The sequence below is a fragment of the Furipterus horrens genome, unplaced genomic scaffold (genome assembly GCF_987537825.1).
Source record: "Furipterus horrens unplaced genomic scaffold, mFurHor1.1.pri manual_scaffold_6, whole genome shotgun sequence".
NCBI lineage: Eukaryota > Metazoa > Chordata > Mammalia > Chiroptera > Furipteridae > Furipterus > Furipterus horrens.
In genome coordinates, this window is record NW_028327176.1 from 20,034,918 (window position 1) to 20,049,741 (window position 14,824).

Sequence of the window (14,824 nt, forward strand, 5' to 3'; positions counted from 1 at the left end):
CTCTCATTTCTTGCTGTCACGGCTGACAATCACGTTTGTGCTAATTCAGCCCCATTTACAGCCTCTTTGCCCAGTAAAGAGCTGTATCCTGTTTGTGACAGCATAATTCATTGTAATGGAAAAGATTATGATGCGCTAGCCTTGTCTATGACTTCACTGCATTCATCAGCAACAGGAAACAAAGACACATACTCTTTTTTTCATAATTGTTTTAGTAATAATTGACAATTGGAGGAAATGAATGGCAGAAAACAATTATGCGTAGACAAGATGGTCAGCAAATCAGACTGGGAAATGCAGTGGAGCCAGTTTCATGCAACGATTTCAGAACATTACAAAGATGCTATTGTTTTGTCCTCTGAAATCACTATTGTTTTTACCAACAGTTATAGAATTTTTTGCTGGCAGCAATGACCCCAAATATGTTTTTAATTCAGTAATCTAGTAATCCCACATCAGGGATTTGGTACTGAATTTTTTTAAACCTAGATTAGTATTCAGGGTTAATGTAAACTCCCTGTGTTCATGTTCAGGAATAATGTTCCTATAATAAAAACTAGCCACTTGTTGTCCATACATAGAGCCTTAAAAAGTTTTATGTTCCATTAAACTTTTAAAAAGTAAATATATGTTTCTATTTTCTGCAAAAATAATTCTTAGTCTTCATTTTAATGCAACAATGAAGGAGGGAAGAAGCAGCAAAAACTCAGAACAAGTGAATTAATGATTCACTCTCCAGTTCCCACACTGTGAAATGAGCACAGTTAATAATGGCTGAGATGAAAATGGGGGCCGTGTTATCAATTAGGAAAGAGCTAAGTAAGGCAGGTATTACAAACCCTAAAGTAACCTTGCTTTCTTGCTTGTGTCCAAGACATTTAACTGACCTGTGGCCGACTATTAAAATTCTTTGAAAGGGAGAACTAAACATACAGGGGCTGCTTTAACCTTTATTCTAAGTCCTCTGAGGAGCCTGATTTGGAGTAAAATTCTGTAGTTCTAACTTCCAATCTTAGGGACCACTTACTGGTCATGCTATTTATTGCAGAGGCCTCCAGACTGCACTGTCCAATAGAAATATAATGTAAGCCGTAAATGTGAGCTTGCATGTCACCTTATATTTTCCAGTGGCCACAGTAAAAAATAAAAAGAAGAGGTAGCATTACTTTTAAGAACATAGTTTATTTAACCCAATATACCTGAAACATTATCATTTTAACATACAATCAATATAAAAGATAATGAGATATTTTCCATTATTTCTTTCGTATCAAGTCTTTGAATTCCAGTGTGTATTTTACAATTACTACATATCTCAGTTCAGACAAGCCTCATTTCCTGTGCTCAATAGCTTCAGATGCCTCCTAGCTATTTTATTGGACCATTCAAATCTAAACAGAAAAGTTCTAGTACTACCAGTTACAAAAATAGCATTTGAAGTTTGGGCTGTGAGATTCTATTATCTGTTCAGGACTCACAGTTTTCTCCATTATAATACAGTCAGCTGGCCACCCTTACAGGTATCAACTGAAGCTGAATAATTGAAAGGACTTCTGAGTAACTGCAAGCAAAGGATTGGCAGTTTTTGAGTTTTGGCCTATTAAAACAATCTAACTGTTTAACTGTGTAACTGTGGGTTCTTCAACTGAGAATAAGGGTAATAGAAGTTTTAAAAAACTCCTAATTTTGAAATCTGGACTATATGATTGTAAGAAACTTTATTTTATCACGATGTTTTCAAGTGATTTTAGGCACAGAAATAGATTACATTCCATGGACTAAAATTAACTTGCAGGAAGCATTATAGACATTGTGTGCTTACCAATACATAAAGTTTAGTACAAAGAAAGAAATCTTTAGCAATTCTCACAGACACTTCTGACATTGTGACCGCTTGCTGATGTCTTTTCTGCATTCTGCATTGTCTTATTTGAAGGGTAGGAAGTATGCTTCAATAATCTCGTGTAACTACTCTGCCCTGGGGACTCTCATGGCAGTCAGCTGGAGTGATAAAGATAGCTCTGTGTGCTAAATATGGAGCTACAAAAATAGAACTGGTGGAAGTGGATAAAACTAAAAGACATTGTAGATCCTCATGGCTCCGCCAATGGAAGAGACCTGGAACAAGGACCCCTGATGTGCTGGTAATGAGTCACAGCCCAGTGGAACGATCATATTTTGGGTTCATTTCTTATTCCATTAGGGTTTGGTTATGAAGCCACATTTAAAGCAGTCAGAAAATTATAAAATAAAAAAAAGTTAAAGACATTTAAAATATCAATAATGGCCATCCATTGCATGATTTACAAATTGGTAGTGCTCCAAAAACTTGCTTTTAAGAATGTTCTTGGCCCTCTGAATTCACTTTTCATTTTTCCCATCGAAACAAAGTCATAAATGGTGACTGGTGTGTGCACCTAAAATAACATATACCTACAATAAAATTATTACAGTGTATTAACAATGTATTAACAATGTATTCTGTTAAATTTTTATTCTTTATTAAATCATTATAATTTATTATAAGTATGTATTATTAAATTGTTAAAATGCATTTACAATGAAACATTATTAACATATTGTTTATGCATTAATATATTGTACCATATATTAATACTATGTTAATAATTGTTATATTAATAATATACTAATAGTTAACCTGAACAGAAAAAGAATATATTGAATCAACCTATAATCTCCTCATGTCCAAAGCAACGAGCACTGAGCACTAACAGAGAATCTAGGAAGTGTCAGGTGCTGTACCAGGTGCCAGGACAAGCATAAAAGATCAATTATATTTATTTTGTCCATTAATGTTGTAGGAAAGCAAGTTTACAAAACAAGAATGAGGAAAAGATGGAATTCTTTTCTAAGGAGACTGCCTTATCTAAGTAACTCTTAGGTGGAGAAGAACTTTTCATTTCTCCATTATTTTGCTTCTAAACTTTGGATTTGCCTTTTCCTCAAAGACAATGTCCTTGCAGTACTTCCCTTAGTGTGTAGCCATAATTAGGAGCTGTTTGGGTTCCCAAATAGGGTAAGATTTCCCTGAGTAGCATTTGGACACTTGGCAGAGAGGTAAAGAAAGGAAGATGGAGAGAAAGGTTATAATGCAAGGGACTATGTTTGCACAGGAGACACAAAGCCATGCACCATTGCTCAGTTCTCCTGAGGAAAAGAGAAAGGCACCCAGCTTTGGATCATTTTCTAAATCCACTCCCCTCTCCAGCCTCCAGCATGGGAAACAGGAGGGGAAGAGAGGGGTGAGCAACTGGTCTTTCTATGTCAAGTGCATTTTCCAAGCCAGTTTTTTAATAGCTTCATGAGTGCCTTTAAGTGTTGGATCCTGACTTTGCTACCATTGCTTTTTCTAATCACTAGCAAATGAGGAGGGGATGACAAAGTAAGGCATTAACTGACCTTTGGGCAAGGTCAAGCAATCTGGTTGAGTAGGGCCACTGGTTACTTGCATTAATCCGTAAGAGAATTCAGGGACACACAAGTGAGTTATGGCAGGGATGGAGCTCGAGGAACAAGAGTCTGGGCTAAGACAATAATGTATTCCTGTAACTTCCCTCTTCCGAACACCTTCCTAGAATTTCTTCTGGCTGGGAACCAGGGCTGTCTCTCTGGGTGTCTGTGCCACCTGCTCTCAAAGGGCCACACCAGTTCAGTTCTTTCTGTATCTGAAACCACTCTCATCCCTCCCAGTCAGTTAACCCATCCTTCCTCAGCAGCCTCTCCCGATTTCTTTAGCTTGTAGGGCATTTTCTTTAAAACATCCACCTTTCTTCTTTGCCATAGGAAGCTACAACCCTATCTACCTAAATCTTCTATTCCCTCAAATATATTTAATCCCACTATGTTTATTGATACTTCTTTCATCTATTCAGCCATTCTTGCCTCTGTAGTTAATTTTCCCAGGAGTTTCTTCTCTCATCAACTTAATTATAAATTTTTTGAGCCATGTTTTGTGCTTGAAAAAAAATCCCTTTGGAGCACATCAATGTTCACAGAAATATTATTCACAACTGCCAAAGAATGGAAATAACCCAAATGTCCATCCACAGATGAATGTAAGAAGCGAGCATATTTTACATCTTTACAATACATTGTGGGTTTCTAAAGTTCTTTTCTCATATATTATTTCATTTGCTTTCCAGAAAAATCTACGAAACAGATATTGCCATTCCCACTTTGTTGATTATTAAGGGGGACTCATAATGGTAATGTGATGGATTCAATATCCCGCAACTAGACGAAGTCAGAGCTGGCACAAGAAATCCCGTCTTTTCATTCTTAATCTGATGCCATTTCCACTTTAGCCTCCCAATGATCAGGGCAGTAGCACAGGTTCCTAGCTAACGGGGCTGGGAGGGGCTGTTTCCAGGCAATGAACAGCATAACTGTTCAGTCTCCGAGGGTCTCAAGCACAGTTTCTTGCACATGGACCCCAACACTTGTAAAACCAGCCAAGGCTGGGGGAATGCTGCCAGGTGCACTGCCTGGAGGAGCTACATAGCCTCCCTTTGGACAAAGACTGAAGAATTCAGTTCTGGGAAGAAGTCTCTATTTGTTTTCCAGATAAGATTGATTAGAAAGTTTACAGATTCTGTGGAGGAATAGATGAATTGTCCAGTGTGGCCCGGGTAGGCTTAGCTCACATTTCTCAGAGGTTCCAGCCCCCACCATTCAGGGAAGGCCCCTTTACCTTCAGACCTCTTCTAGGGAAGAGGAAGTGAGAGGTCCCAGACAAAAGCCCACGCTTCCCTGAGGGCCTTGTCATTTTCTGCAGGCCAGTGGGGCACAACCTCATGGGAGTTCCATTTACCATTTTGCTGAAGTTAGAGCAGGGAGATTTTATTTCTCTCTGCCAGTTCCCTTCTACTTCCCTCACCCCCTCCCTCCCCACCAAGCCAGTTCCCTTTGTTATTTTTGGTAAAAAGGACTTTTCTTCAGTTAATTTCAAGGCTTCAGAGAAGCAGTTAAAAGAGGTTGATTTGGGGAGAGGTATCTGATCCTCTTATCTGTGTGTATACCCATGCCCACTCACACACCCTACACGGGTGAAGCTGAACTCATTAAAAATGGATCCATGTTTTTGCTTGTTATTTTGTCGATGTTAAGAAATATCCAAACCTTTGGAGAATTTTTATGAACTTGTTTGCTCAAACTGATGACAATTTTCAGGAAGCAAAATCTCAATGGATTGCGAAAATGCTCTGGAGAATGGCAGTTTTGCAGCTTGTTTTATACATTAGAACCTTGGGAGCAGACATAAGGAGGGATACATGAAATCCATTGGTGGTAAATGAAGGGGGTGAGAGAAAGCAAAGTAGAGAAATCTCTGAGATTGGATAAAAAGCAAAATAGAGAGACAGACTTCTTTTACGTAGCTGAGTCCAGGCTAACATTTACAGCACCCAGAGATGGTCTACGGATAACAAGAAGTTCTGTGGCCTTGTACTCTTAACGCCAGGTGGTTTTACCCGGAGGGATCTAGAAAATTTTACTCTGACATTTCAAGTTATGTTATCTTAGATGCAAAAGGACAATAGACAGGCTCATTTCAAGATTGACCTTTGTCAAGGAAGCTACTGGCCCAGGACGTGACCACCCCTCATGACCCCCTTTTGATTAGGAATTTTTATGTTCAAATCATCCTATGTGGTTACTTCCAGACTCTGAATTTGTAAGGCCACCATGCAGGCCTCCTCTGAGCTTGTCAGGTTTAGTGTGTGGCCCCTTTTTTGTCCACAATTGAATGATAGTCTTTGCATTTTAATGATGAATTCAGATAATTCACATTAATTGTGGTTATTGAGGTATTAATGATGTCATTTTCATTTTGTATTATTATTCTTTTTCTCTCCTCTCCTGACTTCTTTTGGACTTCTCAAGTTCTCTTTATTTCAGTTTCCTTCCTCTAGTGTTTTGGAAGTTATGTGATCTATAACTTTTCTTTTCTTGGCTACACTTAAAATATGAATTGTATTTAACAACATCTAATATCAATATCTTCATATTGACATCTTCTGAATAACATAAAGACCTTAGAAACCTTTAATTCTGATCTCATTCTCCCATCCTTCATGCTATCACTATTGAAAAACTTAGCTCCCCTTCTTAAAAACGATTTTGCTGAGGTACAGTTGACATATACTAAATGGCACGTATTAAACATATACAGTCTGATGCCTTGACATACATATGCACCCATGAAGTCATCACTACAGTCATGATAATAAGCAACCACTAAAAAAATAAAAGCAGATCCAGTTCACACAGGAAGGTAACTGGGTACCCGTTATTAAGGTCTGCTAGTTTTCTGCAAACTCGTTTTATGTAAGCAGTTCTGTAGCTTCTGGACAGAAGTAGCTATGACAGTCATTCACCCAAGCTCACCAGGCAATGTGATTACGCAGTTATTATTTCTCTTTTGGCCCCAATTTTTAATTATAAAAACAATGCAGGTTTATTATAAATGAATGTACTCAATACCAAATGAATAGGTAAAAAATGAAAGACTTGTAACCCTTGCAATGCTCTTCTTTTCTTCAGGGTGGATATATATTTATAGCTTGTTTGTTATCGCCCTGAAATACATAGCAGATATTTTCTATGTATTTAAAAACATACATGATTGTAATAAAAATGGGGCTAAATGTTTAGTGGGGTTTTTTGGTTTTTGTTTTGGCTTAAAACAATACTTATGCACAGTGTTTTTGCAGCTTGCTTACTTCACTTATTACATCAGTCGTCTTCCCATTTCATCTTTTTCATGACTATATAGCATTGAATTAATGTATTGTAATTCTTTTGATCAATCTCCCCTTATTTTAGGGCGTTTCTCTTTTTGTTGTTATTACAAGTGACACATTGAATTTGGCTTATATCTTCGAGCGCATCTTGAATACTTTTGCAGGATAAAACCCTGAAATGCATTATTTCCAACCCACATGGCCAACCTTTGATTTGGGTATTATCATTCCCTTTTACAACTGAGGATTTTATACCTCAAGGGTTAAGTGACTTACTTAGCTGGTGAGTGGCTGATTGGGGAAGGAGAATCCTGATTTTCCAGTTCTCCAATGTGCCAGCATCCCCCCACTCACCACGCTGCCTCTCCTACTAGTTTGGAAAATGTTTTTTTTTAAAAAGGTTATTAATATTGGAATTGTCAGGAGAATTACTAGGGATTTTCAGCTAACAGTAGTCCTAAGGAATTAGAATGCTGAGGACATGTTTCAAGCAATTTATATTTTCACCTGGCCCCTCAGCTGAGGACATTATTTAAAGTTGAGGGGCTATTTTTAGCAGGTTACTTCTAAGCACCCTGGGAGGCTGTGAAATTGCCTCTGCTATCACAGGCAGCTAGGAGTAGCTTGCCCACTATTTTGTTCCGAAGCAGAGGACACAGACCATCTGGGCCAGTAAGTTGGGTCCAGAATTGGACTCATGTTTATTTTATTTAACAAATGTGTTCTTGAATAATATGAGTTGAGTTTTGGTTGGTTGACTGCCACTTTTAATGCACTCAGGGGTGCACATATTTCTTGTAATCCTGCAATGAGCGGCTTTATAAAACAAAGAATGCTTTGATAATGTGAACAAATTTCCTTCATGTTGAACATAACTTATTTTTTCTTTTCTTAAGGCAGGAAACCCTGTGCTCAGTCATTTGTGTCTTAGAGTATGTTGGCTGGTTTAGCCATATTCATGAACAGTAACGTGGGATATATATGTTGTTAAAAATATAGGCAAATATAGTCCAGCCTCTCACTCTAAAGTTTCAAACCAAACAAATGTGGCCAAATGGTACAATTTAGTAGAGGTGGTTTTAGATAAACACCCCAGGCCAGGAGGGCTGCAGCTGCAGGCACGGGGTGCTCCTCATCCCTGTTTGGGTTGCAGGCCCCATTCCTGCTTCACTGAGATGGCATGGAGAGGAAACAGCTCTTCAGTTACTAAACCCCCAGTCCAGAAAATAGAAACAAGTGAGGCTGTGACCGACCCTTCTTTGCACCAGCACCATTGCATGCTTAGAAAGTACAATAAAATATTTCTAGTGTGATATTAGCATTTTGTCCTTTGTAACATCCATTCACATGTGCTTATACATTAAAAAATAATAATAATCAACAATTGATTCTACAACCGAAATGACCTTTCGAGTTCATGGAATTTTTGGTGTGTGCCAAGCATAAGGATTAGCTGGGGGGAAATAGACCCACTTTTAACTTTGACAAATTTTAATCAGTTTAGCTTAAGATGCTTTGATTTTGAAAAGTATTATCATTCTACATGAAAAGCAAGCAAGAATCAACACAATTTGGTTAATATACCTAGTGGGATATCATTCTGAAATGAATTTTTAGTGTCTCTCATATTATAATCTTGACCCTCTAAGTTGACATTTATCAGTCTTTTTTAAGGCCATCACCCTTGCATTGCTCTTAGTTTAGTTTTGGGGAAATAAATGAGAATGTATAATAAAATGAATAACTTTGCTATCCTATTCACCCCTGTTTTGGAGATCTAGGCTATGGAAATAAGAGCATCAGAAAGTAAAGATACAAGTGTAAGGATGTTGAGGGCAACACTATGGAGGAAAAACACCGGGAGCGTCTTAGGTGTCCATTACTACACTGTGGAGGTGCACGCAACTATTAAATAAATTAAATCTATGTTATTGATCTTGGAGCCAATATATGTGACCATGATACATTGTTAAAGGAGAAAAATCTAATAGGTTATTTTTTTTAATGGGAAAACAGAACCTCATACATATATGTATATATGAGATACATTTCTCATAGGCGTGTGTTATCTCAGCAAGATGGGAATGAACAGAAAGGAGGACTTAAAGTTATTTATGTATATGTCTGTCTTGTTTGATTTGCTATAATGAGCATTGTTGCTTTTTAAATTTAAATATCTTATAAAGGAAAAACACACACAGGAGTCCTGCTTTTCTTATTTTGTAATAGGAAACAAGACTATTCTTCAGTGTGATAATGTAGTTATTCTAATCAGTAGAATATATATTTAAAAGAAAGTTATAGGTATTTAATACCTATTGAAGCCTCACCATTTAGGATGGTAATTTTCACCTGTTCTAGCCCATGCTCCCTGTATTGATTTCTCACAAGATGTGTTTAACTCCGCCAGCCAAGAAGCTTTGTTGAGCTTCAGACTTCCTGTAGTTATATTAAAGGAACAGCACCCACCTCTCAGTTCTGACCCCTCCCCCAACTGGGCTCTCGATTTGAGGGTTTTAACACAGCTTAAATCCATCTGTGGCCTTTCACTAATAAGAATGGCAATCACAAAGATGAGCCCTGAGAATAAACGCTCCTTCTTTAATTAAAACATGAAAAAAAAAATTGGAAATTTCCCTACCATTTTAAAAAATGTGCTTCTAAAAGTGTTTCTTCATTTACCTCCTGCTGATCTGCAAATAAGAAAATCTTGTTGCAAGAATATGAAGTTCTCATTCCTCAGACAGGTTCCCGCTCTGCTTGTGGTTGCCTCTGGGTTCCCAGGAAGTTGTAAAAAGGAACAGCTTATCCAAACGCTTTCTCCACACAAGGGTATAAGTAATCCCAATACTGTGGCCAAAAGGTTGAGCAAATACAGTGTAAGGAAATCACGGCGGCGCTTAATGAAGTGTATATAAAGGATACGGAACTGAGCTCAGAAGCTCAGGTCTTACAGATCTAAAACCTAAAGACAATAATGGTTGGATGAAAACTTGAGCAAGCAATTTGGCAGTAAGGACTGGAAAATAAGACTTGCAGTCAGCTTGCTGGGTTGGATAATATGGTACAGTGAAGAGCAGAATGATTAGGCAGAACATATATAGAATTATGCACAATTTTGAGCAGATGGATTTGGTCTCAAAATAATATGGCTATTTTCTAATTACAACCATGGTGTAAAAATTCACTCATTCATTCATCCAGAAAATATATACACCGAACATCATCTTCCAGCCAAGGCCAGTGGGCTCTATGTAAACCCAGGAGAGCTTAGCGGACTCAGGCCAGTGCTGAGTGAAGCTGCAGTGGGGGATAGGGAGAAGGGAGGGGCCTGTCGTTGGCAAATGAAAATACGAAGATTTAGAGTTCCTACCTGAGCTTTTCCTAAGATTCCTACAAGACCTAACTGCACCCCACCTCATGCATTTAGCTATCACACTTTTCAAGAAAAATAAATAAACTTAAATATTTTCTTTGCCTCATTTATCCCTGAATCAACTTTGTATTTTCAGCTTTGAAATAGTAATCATGCTGAAACTTGAATATAAAGGAAAACTGCCGTTCTATTATCTTCTGAACACTAAACGATTCTCAGAAAAATGCACAGAGGCAGACTTGGGGATTTTTTTTTTTTTAAGCAACTTTTTTTCAAGAACTAAAAGACTTGCAAACAGCAGTGACGTTTTGGAAGATTTAAATTCTGATTAACTTTACCACTAGTCTGCCTTTTCTGGGGGTGAGATCCTTGCACAGTAATAAATATTGCTGTTAAATCAAGGGGCTGAAATAAAACTATTAAGAGAATAAAATTATGTAAGTACAGTATTCCCTCACTTATCGCTGGTATCACGTTCTAGACCCCCCGCGATAGGTGAAAATCCATGGAGTAGGAACCTTACATTTATTTTAGTATTTATATATATATTTTAAGGCTTTATAAACCCTTCCCACACACTTATAAACCATTCCCAGTCCCTTATTAACCTTTCCCACTCCCTTATTAATCTTTGCCACACTTTTATAAACACTGCTTATGTTCTTAAACATATTCTACACTCTTAAACCTACGTAACTTTAACAACATACATAGACAGTACCGCAAAATCCTGCGATATAGCGAAAAATCCGCGATAATTAAATATAATATTTTTAAAAATCCCGTGATACAGTGAGGCCGCAATAAGTGAACCGCCATATAGAGAGGGACGACTGTAATTATGCTAAGTAAGGTGCTTTGCACCATAACAGCTAAATGTTCCTTCTCATGTTTAACTGTATGAAACTTCCTCTGGAAATCCAGCCTCATCTAAGAAGCTGATTAGGTGGAGAGAAAAATGCTGCCATAAAGGTGAATTGAAATGAACTAGATTAAGTAAATGCAATTATACTAATATGTGATGTGCTTTTTAAAAGTAAATGAAATTTTACAAAAAGGAAGAAAGAAAAGGAAGAGATAGAAGACAGGAAAAAGAGTAAAAGCAGAAGTCTATTTTTAATCTGGACAGATCTGTCCAGAAATTTAGGAGTTTCTCCAGGGATGCTGAAGAAAGGTGGAGGGGACTGGGGTGAGAAAGCACCTTCTGCAGAGGCTGCTTTGGTAGGGGCTGTCTTCCTTATTCATTCTTTTTATGTTTATACAGCCTGTCTCCAAGTTATGAATGGCTTGTGTTCCAAAGGGTCACTGGTATAGCAGTTATTTAGAATTCAACATATCTTTAACCCATAGAAGGCATTATCCCCAGAAACAGTGTTATAAATGCCACTCAATCTACCAGGCCATCATTGGCTGAAATATCAAACATTTTGCAATGGATAGTAACAGGAAACTACAGTTGTCATACCAACAATTAGACCCCAAAGTACAAAACAGTTAACTTGGCTCTTGTTCTTGAGGGTAAGCAGGTCCAATTAGAAAAGGGTGAGCCAGTCTGTGAAAACTTTTATGGCTACTAAATCATTTTGGGGCTAAATGTGCTGGGTTTGGGGTCAGGCAGACCTGGGTTCACATCCATATTTCTCTCTCTCTTTCTAAGCTGTTTAGTTACTAGTTGTGGGCAGGCTAGCTCTTCTCACTAAAGTCACCTGGGGGTAATAACAGTGTCCCCTTAGGCATTGCTATGAGAATTAAGTGAGCACTGTGCACAGATGTGAGGTTGTTATATATTATTAATAATGTATTAATGTAATACATTATAATATTAATAGGTACTAATTGTTATGATAGATAATAATTATTATGCCTTATGTATGGCTTTCTACCTGTTCCACTTTTCTCTCAGAGAGATTATAAACTTGGGGAGCAGAGATTTCTGTCACCTACTTTGGTAAATCCCCAAAGGAAACGTACAGCAAACACAGACACCATATTTTTTCATGTATTGACAATGATTTGCTTTGTTCAAGGGCTTTAGAGATGAAAAACTCTACTCTCTGATTATTTCAGAACTTTTTCTTTCTATTTGTTACAGGCATGTCACTAGTACAGCTCTTATAACTGCTTGTGACAGAGTATTTATCTGGGCTCATATATGGTTCAAGGGGATGGAAAGGGGAAGGAGGGGGAGAGAAGATTCTCTGATACTTAAACAGATGTTGAAAGAAAAAAGAATAGAAAGAATCAAAAAAAGTGTATGTATCCGAGAAATAGATGACCAGGCAGAATTTGCTGAACATGAGAAATCAGAGTAATGTGTATAAAGGTTCCTCCGAAAGAAAAGGAAGGTATGGGTGACCATATGACACCACCGATAGTACAGTAGTCCCTCTCTATATCGCGGTTCACTTATTGCAGCCTCACTGTATCGCGGGATTTTAAAAAATATTATATTTAATTATTTATCGCGGATTTCTCGCTATACCGCGGGATTTTGCGGTACTGTCTATGTATGTTGTTAAAGTTACGTAGGTTTAAGAGTGTAGAATATGTTTAAGAACATAAGTAGTGTTTATAAAAGTGTGAAAAAGGTTAATGAGGGAGTGGGAAAGGTCAATAAGGGACTGGGAACGGTTTATAAGTGTGTGGGAAGGGTTTATAAAGCCTTAAAATATATATAAATACTAAAATAAATGTAAGGTTCCTACTTCATGGATTTTCACCTATCGCGGGGTGGGGGGCTGTCTAGAACGTAATACCAACAATAAGTGAGGGAATACTGTACCTCAAATTGACCAGCAGGTGGCGTGTCAACAACTTGGAGCAACTTGTTTGGAGTTTGGAACAAGGTGGATGGAGGGATGGACAGTCGGCATGGGATGGATAGATATGACTTGGGAATTTCTGTTGAAGGGAATGCCTCAAGTAGGCACAAAGGCCCCACAGGACGTCTCTGTGACACTGAATTCAGGGCACTCAAGAAGACCGTGCTTTCTCCCTCTCCCTGTATCCTTTGCTTTTAACTTGGTAGTTCCACCATTTCCGGTGGCTTGCTATCAAATATTGGGTCCAGGACCAGAAAATTAGAAAATTGAGACAGTGTGGAGGCAGCATCTGGCTTTGTTGATGGATGGCCAGGCTTTTCTGCTCTGGGCCCTTTGTTCTTGATGACATTTCTTCTCTATGTCTTACTCCTATTTGTGTAGATAAAGTACTTAAGTATGATTGTAGGTCTAGTACGGCTTTTCTTACATGAAAAAGATCTCAATTAAAAATGAATGGATACCCATTTATCATAGAGACAGTAGGAAAAAAAGCTGATAAGCATAAATAAGGGAAAAAACCTGTATTGACTCCAACTCCCAAAGGTAACCGCTATTAAAAACTAGATATATAAAATGTTTCAGTTTTACATATGTTGACATGTTTTCTTAGAAAAAATGAGATCATACTGAATTAACAGTTTTGTAACTCATGTTTTTCACTTAATCTATGCTGAATATTTTTCCATATTAATATAGTTCAAACATTATTTTATAATGATTGCAAAGTGCTACCTCTTATAAATATGTTATAATCTATTCCATTACTTTTGGTACATAGTTTTTTTCTAATTTTTAAATAGTATAAATAATGCTGTAAGAAATATTCTTATACATGTAAAAATCGATATTATATTCTTGGGGTATATTTCTAGAACAAAAACTTATGAATCAAAGGGTATGCATATTTTAAAAAGCTTTTGCTAACATATTACAAAATTATCTTCCTTACATGTTGTACCAATTTATACTCTTACTAGCAGAGTATGAATGTGCCATTTTTCCAACCCTCCTGCAAACATTGGGAATTATCAATTTTTTATCTTTGGCAAATTTGGAGGTAATAAATGGCATCCTATCATGTAACATATACTTTTTTTAGGATGCTAAATTCTTGTTCATATGTATACTAGTGAATTACATTTCTTCTAATATCTTTTGCACAGTTGTTAATTATAAATGTTATTTATATGGTAAGACTATTAACCCTTTACCATATGAGTTTCATTTTTAAATCTTATTTTGTCATTTGTGATTTAATTTTGGTTACGATGGGGTTATTTTCGATACACTTTTTACATTTTATTCATTTAAATATTAAAAATGTTCCTTTATGGTTTCTGCTTTTGTGATCATCATTAAAATAATTTTCATGATGAAAGTATTTAATCATGATTAAAATTTTGAAGATTTTAAAAACAATCACATTATTTTCTTCAAGTTTGTATGTGGTTTTATTTTCACATTTAACTCTTTAGTCCACTAGGCATTTGCTTTATGTATAGTATGAGGTATAATTGCATCTTTTTTTTCATAGTAACTAACTATTCAACCAGTTATTGAATAATTCATTTTCCCCCACTTGGTTTAAATACGGTATTTAACAAGTAAACATTTTACTATAGTTCCTGTATCTATATTTTTGGGCCTTCTGTTGTGTTTCACTGTTCTGCCTCTTTTGGCACCAGTATCAAACTTTTATTTTTTGATGATTTTAGCCTATTTAATACCTAGAATCCCCTCCCTGATGTTTTCTAAAATTTTCTTTACCATTTTCAGTTTTTAAAAATTCTTTCAAATAAACGTCATGATTTCTTTTTTGGCCTGTTTAAAAAATCTCTTTGAGATTCTGACCAAAATTTAATTAT

At 36.8% G+C, this 14,824-nt stretch overlaps 1 protein-coding gene across 4 annotated transcripts in view; it reads left to right on the forward strand.

Moving 5' to 3' along the window:
- The window catches only part of RASGRP3 (RAS guanyl releasing protein 3), a 101,499-nt gene that overhangs the window by 7,756 nt on the left and 78,919 nt on the right, over positions 1-14,824 (forward strand). Inside the window, exon 1 of one of the 4 annotated variants that reach the window (XM_090281135.1) lies at positions 7,370-7,433. The exons of the other annotated variants lie outside the window; for them this stretch is intronic. The gene's annotated coding sequence lies outside the window, so the exon portion shown is untranslated. Of the gene's footprint in view, positions 1-7,369; positions 7,434-14,824 lie in introns of those variants that run through there. 4 annotated transcript variants of the gene reach the window in all.